Genomic DNA, 10755 nt, shown 5'->3' on the forward strand with positions numbered 1-10755 from the left:
GGGCAGGGCTCCCGGGCAGCCGTCCACGGAGAATAAGCAGGAGCGATGCCCTAGCCCTTGGGGCCTGGGGTGCCCTCCCTCCCCCAGTGCTGCTGAGCCACCCTGCCCAGTATGGTCCTTGCCTAACTGGGAGTGTCTGGTCCCATGGCACCGGAGGGAGGAAGGAAAGGAAACTGCTTTGTAAACTGTGATGTCTACACGGAATCATCAGTGTCCTGGGGCGGCCATCCCAGCGCTCAGCTGGCGGGAGGCTGGGACACCAGGCCCGCTCGGGCTCCCGGTCTGGGGGCGGGCGTGTGAGAGCTGGCTGCGGGCCCCGCTCCTCAGCTGCCTCCTCTCGAGGCCTCTCTGCCGAGCGTGTGGACGCCGTCCTCTCTGTGTGTCCCCACGTGCTCTCCCTCTGCGCCTGTGTCCTCACGCCCTCTCTTGAGGACACGGCCGTACAGGGTCAGGTCCAGCCCAGCGGTCTGATCTGAGCTCGGTCCCCTCTGTAAAGGCCCCGTCCCCAAAAGCGGTCCCGCTCTCAGGGGCTGGGCCAGGGCTCCGACAGAGGACCTTGGCAGGGACACAGCTTGTGACAACATGAAGGAAAGGGGAAAGCTTGACTCGAGCTGCTGGACGCTTCCTCTTATGTGTGCCTGAAAACCAAGATGCTCCCCCTGGGCTGGAGGACAGGGTGGGGACAACATGACAGACACTGGCTCTTCTCGGCTCCTTGGTCCTGCCAGCGCCCCAGGGTCCAATCCCATGTGGGTGCCGACACTCTGCTGACCGTCTCCTGCATGTCCCAGCGAGCGGGTCTGTCCATCACCCCTGCCCGGGGTCCTGGCCGTGAGACCAGGTGTCCCATCCCAGGGGCTGGGGCTGCCCCCCCGCCGGAGCCCGGAGCATGCACCCCAGCCCCCCCACACTGCAGGAGCGCGCTCCCCCTTTCCCAGCAAGTCCTGCCCTGATGGCCGTCGCTCAGCCCCGTCCCTCGGCAGCCCAGGCAGCCCGCAGGGAGCCCATCGTTCGTCTTCACGTCCAAGGGGAACGTAACCCCAGCCCAGCCCTGGCAGCCAGCAGCCCTGCTCTGTTTCCCGGCATCCCCTGCTTCCCCGGCTGCCCGCCGTGGTGCCCCGGAGTGCGGTCCCCCCGTCACCGGCCGTGAGCCCCATCCTCGTCCTGCAGCCTCCGAGGAAAGCCGCAGGGAGCCTGCCTGGGCTGTTGGGACAGGAAGCCTGTGTCTCCATTTAGGAGCCACTCTTGGGACGCCTGGGTGGCTCAGTCGGTTACACGGCTGCCTTGGGCTCAGGTCACCATCCCAGGGTCCTGGGATCAAGTCCTGCATCGGGGTCGGGGATGTCCCTGCTAAGCAGGGAGCCTGCTTCTCCCTCTGTCTCTGCCTGCTTGTGTTCTCTCTCTCTGACAAATAAATACATTTAAACAAAAAATTCTATTATCAAGAGCCACTCTTTCTGCGAAGGCTTTGTAGAAAATGAATGTGAATCAGCCAACACATCAACAGAACACAGGGCTAGGACTGGCCCCTGCCAGCTGCCCTGGGGCCCGCAGTGACCGGGCCATGGCTGGAGCCCAAGTGGGTAAGAGGGTAGCCAGGCAGAGGGGAGGGCAGAGACCTGGGTCCCCCGTGCTCCCCAGCCCTGGGGCGGGGCGGGGGGGTCTTCTGGCTCCCAGCACCAGACCGGCTCCTTCCACGTGGTGGGGAGAAGAGCACCCAGGTCCCACTTCGCAGGGACGTGGGGCTGTGTGTGTGTGTGTGTGTGTGTGCGCTCGCGCTGCATTTCCAGAAAGTTCTTTCCAAGTGCAAAGTGATATGTAAGCCCTAAGGACTCGCTATGGTTGTATCAGTTTTCTCACTGATCACCAAGGAGTGCAGGCCTGATGTCCACATGGCTCTCGGCCTCCGTGGACACAGCTCAGTCCGCCGCTTCGCCTGTGCTCCCCACCACCCAACCCAAAACACGGAAATCAGGCCTGGGTGTGGCACAGTATGTCCTTCTCAACATGGCCCTCCTGTGTGGGGACCGCACAAGCCCAAGGCCTCCAGGCCAGACCCCACCATGGTCAGGCGGCACGGCATTAGGAAGGAGCCCGGGGTGGCCCAGCGTGGTCTAGAGCAGCGCAATGTGGCCCCAGGTGGTCTGGCATGGCCCAGGATGCCCCAAGATGCCCCCCCGTGGCTAGGGCAGCCCAGAGTAGTCCAGTATGGCCTGGGGTGGCCCGGAGGTGGCCCTGGCTCCGAGGCTCTCCCTCCTGCCGCTCGGGCTGCTCTCCTTCTGCTGTGCGGGGCAGCTTGGGGCCTGCTCTGGCCTTGGGCCTGGCGCATGCCCGGTGAGGCCGGTCAGCCCCGGCTCCCCGCCCTCCGCGCTCACCAGGCATACTGAGGTAAGGGAGCCCCTGTGGGCAGTCATGTTGGTCCCCCCAGCCCCCCGTGACCAGCTCTACACTGAGCACTTCCCAGCTTCTTCCTCTGCTTCACCAGCCAAAGACCCTCACTGTCATTGCCATTTTGCACTGGACGAAACCTCGTTCTGAGCCCCAGGACTTTGGATGAGCTGGGGAGCAGAGCACAGCCGGGCTCCAGGCCACGGCATCTGTTAGTGGCCCAAGTGGCACCGTGGCTTCCATGCTTTGTCCTCGGTCTGTCACAAACTCTCCGCCAGACGGACTCGATGGGTGGTGCAGGACCACTCCTTCTCCGAAACCAGCCTGAGCCGGGAAACGCTGACAGTGCCAGGATGACTCCGCTGAGGACCATCCACCATTCTGCCTGTTCTGGGGGTCCAGACGTGGCTTGGCCACTGATGGGTGGTGTGGCCGCAAACGCGGCTCCCCCACCTGCTGGAGAGGCCCAGGCCACCCCCAGGCCTGACGCAGCCCTGCGCGTGGGAACCTGTCAGTGCTGAGGTCCGGCGGGGCGGGTGGGGGTGGGTGGCGGCTGTCAGCAAGGAGCCCCGCTGGGCTGTGGCCCACGAGCATCCGGGACGCTGCTTCTGGGGCACCCGGCAGGATCTGAGCCCCTGAGCTGTGTTCACGCTCTGCCCCTCGTACGCTGGGCACACGGCTTCCCATCCAGACCCTCTTCCAAAATGTGCGGCGGGCCCTTCGGGGGACAAGACGGAGCCAAGTGGGCCCCCACGGTGCCCTCCCCTAGTGCCGTGTGGCAACAGGGATGGGGGTGAACGCACAGGACCACCGGGGAGTAAGACTCTGGCCACGCTCTGTCCGGAACCCGCGGAGGCCTCGGCCCTGGGACCGCTGTCCTGCTCCCAGTCCCCACACCGCACAGCCTGCGATCACCATGCTTTCTGATTCCGTCGGCTGTGCTTTGATGTCTGGGGCCCACTGGCCCTGGCGGGGCGTCTCTTCCCATGCAGACCCACACCCCCCACGCTCCTGGCCACCATCCCCCTGCCCCGGTCACCCTGGGCCAGGAGCCAGACGACCAGGGCCAGGCCTACGTCCCTCCAGTCGGCCGAAATCATGCAAACCAGCCTGTCTGCAGCCCCTGCCCCTGCCCCACCTTCCCTTCCCTGAGAGGCGGCAGTGGGGGCTCCCGCCCCTTCCCGCCACCCCCACCCGGCCCTGGAGCTTCCCTGTGAGACCCACGTGCTGTGCACAAACTCTCTCCTGATCTTTTGGCCTCACCGAACGAACAACAAATAAAACCTAGATTTTAAAACCCTGCGTGCACAGAGACAAGTTCCCTCCCACCCCCTCGACTGACGTGCCTGGGAATGTCATCACTCCGGGCCCCCGAGAGACCCTGAGGCATGAGCTCCAGGCTCCAGAGGCCCCTGCGATGGGCCCAGCATGGCCCTCCATGGGACCTGGTGGGACCTGTGCCCTTGCTGGCTCCCCCAGCCCTGGGCGCTATGGCCCGTGTCCCTATCATGGGCAGGGCAGCCCCTGGCCCCTGTCCTTGGGGCAGGCCCTTGAGGGATCTGCTTCAGGTGTCCACAGAGAGGCCTTGGCTCTGTTAGTGGCAGGGCTGTTTCCTAAATATCCCTTAGGTCTGCCCAGTGCCCTGGAGCCACTGAGTACCCCGGGCCCCTGTGAAAGGGACACCCCCCCCCCCCAGATGGACCCCAGGGCCAACGAGACGGCGGCATTGTCTGGGCAGGGCTGGCCTCCCTTGCACTCGCTGCCGGAGCCTCAGTCTGGCCCTCTTGATTTTGGCCCAGGTCATGATCTCGGGGTCATGAGATTGAGCCCCACGTCTGGCCCCGCGCTTAGTGGGGAGTCTGCTTAAGGATTCTCTCTCCCTCTGCCCCTCCCCCGCCTCACCTCCCCAACCCTGGCAGGGGAGAATATTGCTCTTTCTGCTGCTTTCTCTAAAGAAAAAGAAAAAAAGGACAGCAGGCCTGGAGGAGTCCCTTTCTGAGGGTTTTCCATGATCTTTAGGAGCCTAGAGCAGCGGGCTCCGGCAAGAGGGGTCAGGATCTCAGCCGGGGTCATGACTGGTCAGGAAGATGCCCCAGGGGACCGCTGACCCTGGCGCAGACAAGGCCATCCCACTCCCAGCGGCTGCAAACAGACGCCGGAAGGAGCGGCCCAGGCTGACGCGGACCGGACTTCGCCCTGTTTGCGACTCCCCGGGACGTCCGGGCAGGACACGCCTTGCCGGGCTCCGCAGGGAGTGAGTGCAGGTGGGGGCGGCCTGGGTTTCCGATCAGCAGATGTGACTTCAGGAGGGTGGTGGCTCCCTTTCCGGGGCCTGGGGGAGTCGGGAAGCAGATGACCCCAGGCAGAAGTCACACACCGGCCTCTAGAGCGCCTGCCTCCTGCTCTAGGCCCTACGCTCTGGGGGACCATCCCACAGGAGGCGGGGACAGCCTGCGGGACCCTTCCCAGCAGAGGTGTGCCCTCCGACAGGACCCTGACCCCTGCAGCGGGGGAGGGGGGCCCTGGTCACGTGGGTCCCCTGGTTCTGGGTTGGGCTTGTGACTCGGGTTCCCGTGGGTGGCGAGCTGGGGAGGCCGTGCGGCCAGAGAGCATGTCTGGGCCTCCCCTGGGCCGGGCAGCTGGAGCCCTGCGCCCCTTCTCCTATCCACCTGCCGCCGCCCCCAGGGCCAGCTCCCTGACTCCTACTCTGGGGGTATTTTTACCACGTGTGTACAAGAGAGTGTGTCGTCCTGCTCGACTGTGAGCTGACGGCCGCTGGAGGCCTATCGTGTTTCCGGGTAAGTTTTTGATCATCTGTTCCAGTGGGCGGAACAATGTCTCCTGCCCCTCCCCCCAGAACACGCCTCAGGACCTTGGAACAGGACTTTATTTGGAAATGGGGTCTTTGCCAATTTAACCAAGTTAAGAGGGGGCCCGCGAGACAGGGGGTTGCGTCTGGTAAGCAGACCCTCGGGGACCCGCCAGGGAGGCCTGTCTGTCTTTCCAAGGGCTGTGGGCCCTCCCCCTGGGAAGGCTCCGATGGCCCTGCCAGGTGCAGCAGAGTGGGGGGATACCAGCCCCTCTCTCCCAGCCCACCGGCCCCTGCCCCCGGCTCCGGCAGAAACAGGGCAGAGCCCTGTCTGCAAATGGGACAAGGGTCGGCTGCACGTTTGGTGGTGCTGGTGGCTCTGGGCTCCAGGAAGTTGAAGTGGCAGCCATGCCCTCAGGGGCCCACAGCCCCTGGGGGACAGTAGCCATGCTGCCTGCTTGTCCAAAGAGGTGGAGCATGTGCTGTGACCTTTGACCTGGAAGGGATCAGGAAAGACCAGGTGGGCAAGAGGACAGGGGACAATCAAAAGTCATGGGGCCGAGACGTGGAGGGAGACGAGGACCGGGAAGCCGCGGGATGCTGATGCCGGTGATGGGAGACACAGGGCTGAGCGCGGCGGCTCCCACCCGTACGGAGCGGGCCGGCCAGACGCCCGCTGCGTCCCCGCCCCCCGGACTCTGTTTCCCACCGGCGACACCGGGGCAGCCGTGGGACCCGCCGCTGAATTGTAAGGACCATGAAGCTGGGCGGCCGGTGGGCCCAGCCACGCACCTGTTTTACAAATGGGGACGGAGACATCTTTTCCTAAAACTGGGCCACCCAGCCCTGGGCGAGCAAGCAAAGCCTGGCCTTTGGCAGAACCATCTGGGTGTTTCCATCTGTGAAGAGCCCAGACCAAGCCGCGAGCCCTCAACGTCTGGGTGTCGATAAGAGACTCCCCGAGAGCCGGGCCCCCGTGGCCGTGCGCTGAGCTGGACAGGCGGCGCCCGGGGGCTTATCTTCCCTGCGGGTCTGGATGCCTTTCTAATTTGGGGCTTTCCGAGCAGCCTGGGGTTCCTTAAATGGTCAAACGTGGCCTCATCGCCACTGGCCTCGTCCTCAGCTCTGTGTTCTATCCCCTGCCACATGCCGCTGTCCCCCAGGAGACCTGCACAGGTGGGAAGGGTCACAGCCACCCAGCCCTCGGGCGGCTCGCTGTGCCACAACCGAAGCCGAGCCCGGAAACCTCTTCCCCGAGCTCCAACAGCCGCTGCAGGTCCGGTTTGGCTCCCGGAGCGCATCCCGGCACCGGACGGCCAGACCGCCCACGCCGGCCTCGCGGTTCCGCAGACGAGCGCCCGTCCCACGGAGAAAGTCGCCCCCGTGCCTTGCTAAAGGAAGCGCATTTCTGAAATCAAGGAAGGGTCTGGTCTGACGGGAAAGGTCGCTGATGAGCCTCCAGGCCTCCAGGCGGGGCAGACGCAGGTGTGGCCAGTGTGACGGCGACGGCCCCGAGGGGCCCCTGCGCTGCGGCCTTGACCGCACAGCCAGAGAGGGGAGGGACGTGCTGTCGTGAGGCTGGGGTGTCAGGGCAGGGCAGGGGGCGGGTCGGTGGGTCGACGGGCACACAGCGTGAGTGTCCACAGCCCCCCGGCTCTCCTGAGTCCCAGCTGCGGTGACGAATCACAGGACCCCCGAGGGGGCCTCCCGCTGCCGGTGCTGACGGACAGTGCCCAAGTCTCCTGGGGGGACACGAACCCGCACGGTCCAGCTCCCGGCCCCAGGCCGGCTGTCTTGGGGTCCCAGCCCAGCAGGGATGTCCCTGAGCTCTGGGGGCCCCATGCTCAGCCGGGACACCCTGGGTGATCAGGGGCTTAAGGCACATGGGAAGTACACCTTCTCATGGGGGCTTGGGGGACCCTGCTCCTGAGGAAGGGGTCATGTCCCCCCACAGCAGGTCGGCCATGGTTGGTTCCGGGCTTGCACCCCCACGAGAGCATCCTCACGGTGGCTTTGAGCATCTCACATCCTGGCTTTGAAGAAAGCGCCTCCTAACACGGGGGCAGGGGCTACTTCCGGCTGTGACCCCCCTCCGAGACCTCCGGGGGGGGGGTGCCCTGCCGGTCTGGCCTCCGAGGCTCCCTCTCTGCACCCCTTCATCCCTTTCATGGCCCCCACCCCCCACCGAGGGACACATCTACCTCTGGCCTGACCCCATCTCCGCCCCTGTGAGGGGAGGGGTGTCGTATCTAGTTCACGCGAGGTGGGAAGAGTGGCTTCCCCCCACATGTCTCTGTGAGTGTTGGGGGTCCTGCTGAGTGTGGCCCAGTGGGGTTCAAGCCTGTCTGTCCGTCCGTCTGTCTGGAGTGGTGCTGTCCGGGCTTCCACCCCAAGTTCATCCCTGGCGGGGTGCAGGACACAGTCCACAAGACAGAGCAGCCCCTTGGCCTCACCCTCCCCCCTGGCACAGCTGTGTGCCCCTCCCTCCTCTCCCGTCCGCCCTCACCCTCCGGTCTGGGGCGTGGGCCGGGACCGCACTCCGGGGGCCGTGCTCTTCCTGCTCACGCGGCCGCTCCCCGCAAGGCCCCGGGGCCAGGGCTGGGAGGATGCTGGGCTGCCTCGGTGCCCTGGGGCCTCGCTCTACCCTTCCCAGAGGGCCCCGGCATGCACCAGGCGAAGCCCCAGCCGCTGGCCGCTCTGAGCTCGACCCTCCCGACTGAAGACCACCCCCCCCCGGCCCAGCCCTGGAAGGAGGCTGGTCCATGAGCTCCCGGGCGAGCTCCCTGAAACGGAGCCCACTCCCCATCTGCTGAGTCTGCCCCGAGCCTGACTCCCCTGGGCCGGGGAAGCCTGCTGGCTCTTGACCTTTTCTTTCTGGAAGCACCTTCCCGGGGGCAGGAGGGAGAAAGCCACGTCAGCCGTCAGAGCCGAAGGAAGAGGCTTCAGGACCGCAAGGCTGGAAGGCTGGCCCGGCTTGGAGGGGACGGATGTCCCCGCGGGTGTGTTAGCTCCGTCCCCACCCAGCCAGGGGCCAGCGCGGAAGGGTTGGGGCTTGAGCACGTGCACCGCGTGACGAGCACTGTGTGCGGTGGGGGGTGTCCCAGGAGAACCCAGACGCCCCGTGTCCTCCAGGAGCCTCAGCCCAGGAGAGAACACACCTGGGCCTGGTCCTGAGCGACTGCACCGCGGTCCGACGTGACCCAGCGGCTCTCACCCCTCGGGCCACCCTGGGCCGTCGCTTTGCCTCCTGGACCTTGGTGCCCAGCTCAGGACCTGCCTGCAGGCCTTCCTTGCCCTGGGGCCGCGTGTCACGGCTGGAAGGATACGGGGACGCGCGTGTCCTGGGAGCGCTGTGAACACTATCCCGGGGCCCTGAGCACAAACCGTGCAAAGCCACACCCAGAACCCCTGACAGGCCCAGACACCTGGTGTATTTCAGGTCACCCCAGTGAGGACGCCCAGGAGCCCCACCTGGCCCTCGGCCGGCTCTCCAGACAGGCATCCCCTCCCAGCGACTCGGGCCCTCCTGCGGAACACGCCGAACTGGGTGGCGAGAGCACGGTGTGAGGGTTCTGTGCCCCATCCTGTGACTGGGGCCTTGAGCCCCGCTGCTGAGCCCAAAGGGCACGCTGGCCTGCTTGGGAGAAGGGTCTGGAGGGACACCATTCTATGCGCCGATGTCCGTGACCCTGTTTTCTCAACCAGGGGAGCCCCCTCCCCCAGTAACGGCCAGTGCCGTGGGCCGGTGCCATGTCCCTGCTGGTGCAAAGGGGCCATAGGCACCCCCCTGGTGTTGGGAGTCCCCGGGGAGGCCCCCTCGTCCCCCCACTCAGGACCATGGCGGTGGCTGCGGGGACCCACCAGGGCTGGGTGGCCCGCCCGCTGACTGTTCCCCGTGGGGGCTCCAAGGGGGACACAGGCCCACGTGTGGCAGCTCAGCACAGTGAGGTGGGGTGTCGGGGGCTCCCCGGCTCGCCGGCTGCTCGAGTGCCCTAGGGCACAAGTGGAACATTCTGCGGCTCCCGCCAAGCTGAGAGCTGCGGCCGCCCACGCCGCCCAATGGACGGTATTAATAGCATTTCCCTGGTGACCTTCCCCGCCACAGACTCATCAGCTGCAATCAGGGCCTCCCAGTTAGAGGCGCAGGAGCTCCGGGAAACAGCCCCGGGCCTGAGGTCAGCAGCTCGCTCAGGGCCCTCGGGAGCAGCTCCGCGGCACGCCTGTCCGGGCAGGAGGCTCCTGGACGCAGGTCCAGCGGGGAGCCTGGAGGCTGGGAGGGGGGTGGAGGGGTGACGGGTCAGGGCCGTGGGCCCTGCATTAGGCTGCGTGACGAGGGAGGCCGAGGGGTCCCTGGGGCCACCTGACGGAGCAGCACAGACAGGGGGTGTCAATATCGGGACCGTGTCCTCTCCCAGAAGCCCGAGCCGGGCTGTCCGCGGCGCCGGCTCCTCCGAAGCTGTTCCCGGTGGTCCCAGCGTCTGGCGTTGGCCCGTCTTGGCCTCCCTTGGCCCAGGGTGCCCAGCTCTGCTCTGAGAGCACAGGGGCCTGGGGTGCGGCCTGCAGGGCTGCCTGGCCCGGGCAGGACCCACACACATACACACATGCGCGTGCACACACACACACACACACACACACAGCCCCTGTCTCTGACCGAGGCCTGAGGCCCCCACCTCGGGGACCGTGGACTCGGCTCTCCGGAGGCTGTGCCGGGGTGGGGAGCTCGGCCCCGTGTGAGTCCCACAACCCCAACCGTGCAGCCGCCTCCCGCCAGTCCTTTCCCCTAGATCCCTGTGTGCACGGGACGCACCCCTGCTTTCCCGCCCCGGGCTGGGAGGATGCCCGAGGCCTCGCAGGCCGCAGCGACGGCGCCGGTGTCACAGGGCCCTTCCCGACAGGCGCCGACCGCCAGCCTCGGCCTCCTGAGTGTGTCTGCCGGGGAAATCTGAGATCCGATGTCAAATTAAAAAATGAAGCTCAGGCCTTTAAGTGTTATTTTATATCCGCGAGATTGGCTTTTTGTTTGGAAAGAGAGAGATGGGGGAGGGGCAGAGGGAGAAGCAGCCCCCCCCACTGAGCAGGGAGCCCAGCGCGGCTCGATGCCACGACCCTCGGATCCTGACCTGCGCCAAAGCTAAGAACTGCAGGCTCTGCCGACGGAGCCCCCTGTTGCCCCTGTATTTGCGATTGACAAGGAACAACACAGAAAATACAAATACACTGATTTTATTTATTTTTCATTCTAAAAGGCACACATGTCCGGGGTGGTGGCCGGCAGGGGAGCCAGACACTCAGGATAGAAGGCCCTGCGGGAGTCAGGGCCGCAACAGAAGTGCAGTGAGGGGAGGCTGGGAAGGGGTTCAGCCTCGCCCTCACGGGTCAGGAGGCCTCGGGCTTCCCTCGGCAGCACCGCCGGCTACTGCCAGGGCCGCGGCCGCCTCGGTCTACAGAGGCTGCTCCCCAGCGGCCCCTCCGCCCCGCACGGCGCGTGCTCCCCTCTGTGAATGGGGTCACTCCTGCCCTTGGGTTGAAGGGAGTCGTGGAGCCACTTCACGGACGGA

At 65.9% G+C, this 10755-nt stretch overlaps 1 long non-coding RNA gene across 1 annotated transcript; it reads left to right on the forward strand.

Moving 5' to 3' along the window:
• The first annotated feature begins 4620 nt into the window (after positions 1-4620).
• Positions 4621-10183, forward strand: LOC131825428 (uncharacterized). Its single transcript, XR_009351253.1, has 2 exons — positions 4621-5186; positions 8637-10183. It is a non-coding gene; the product is annotated as an uncharacterized LOC131825428 (long non-coding RNA).
• Positions 10184-10755: the final 572 nt, after the last annotated feature.

Source organism: Mustela lutreola, chromosome 2 (assembly GCF_030435805.1).
Source record: "Mustela lutreola isolate mMusLut2 chromosome 2, mMusLut2.pri, whole genome shotgun sequence".
Taxonomy (NCBI): domain Eukaryota; kingdom Metazoa; phylum Chordata; class Mammalia; order Carnivora; family Mustelidae; genus Mustela; species Mustela lutreola.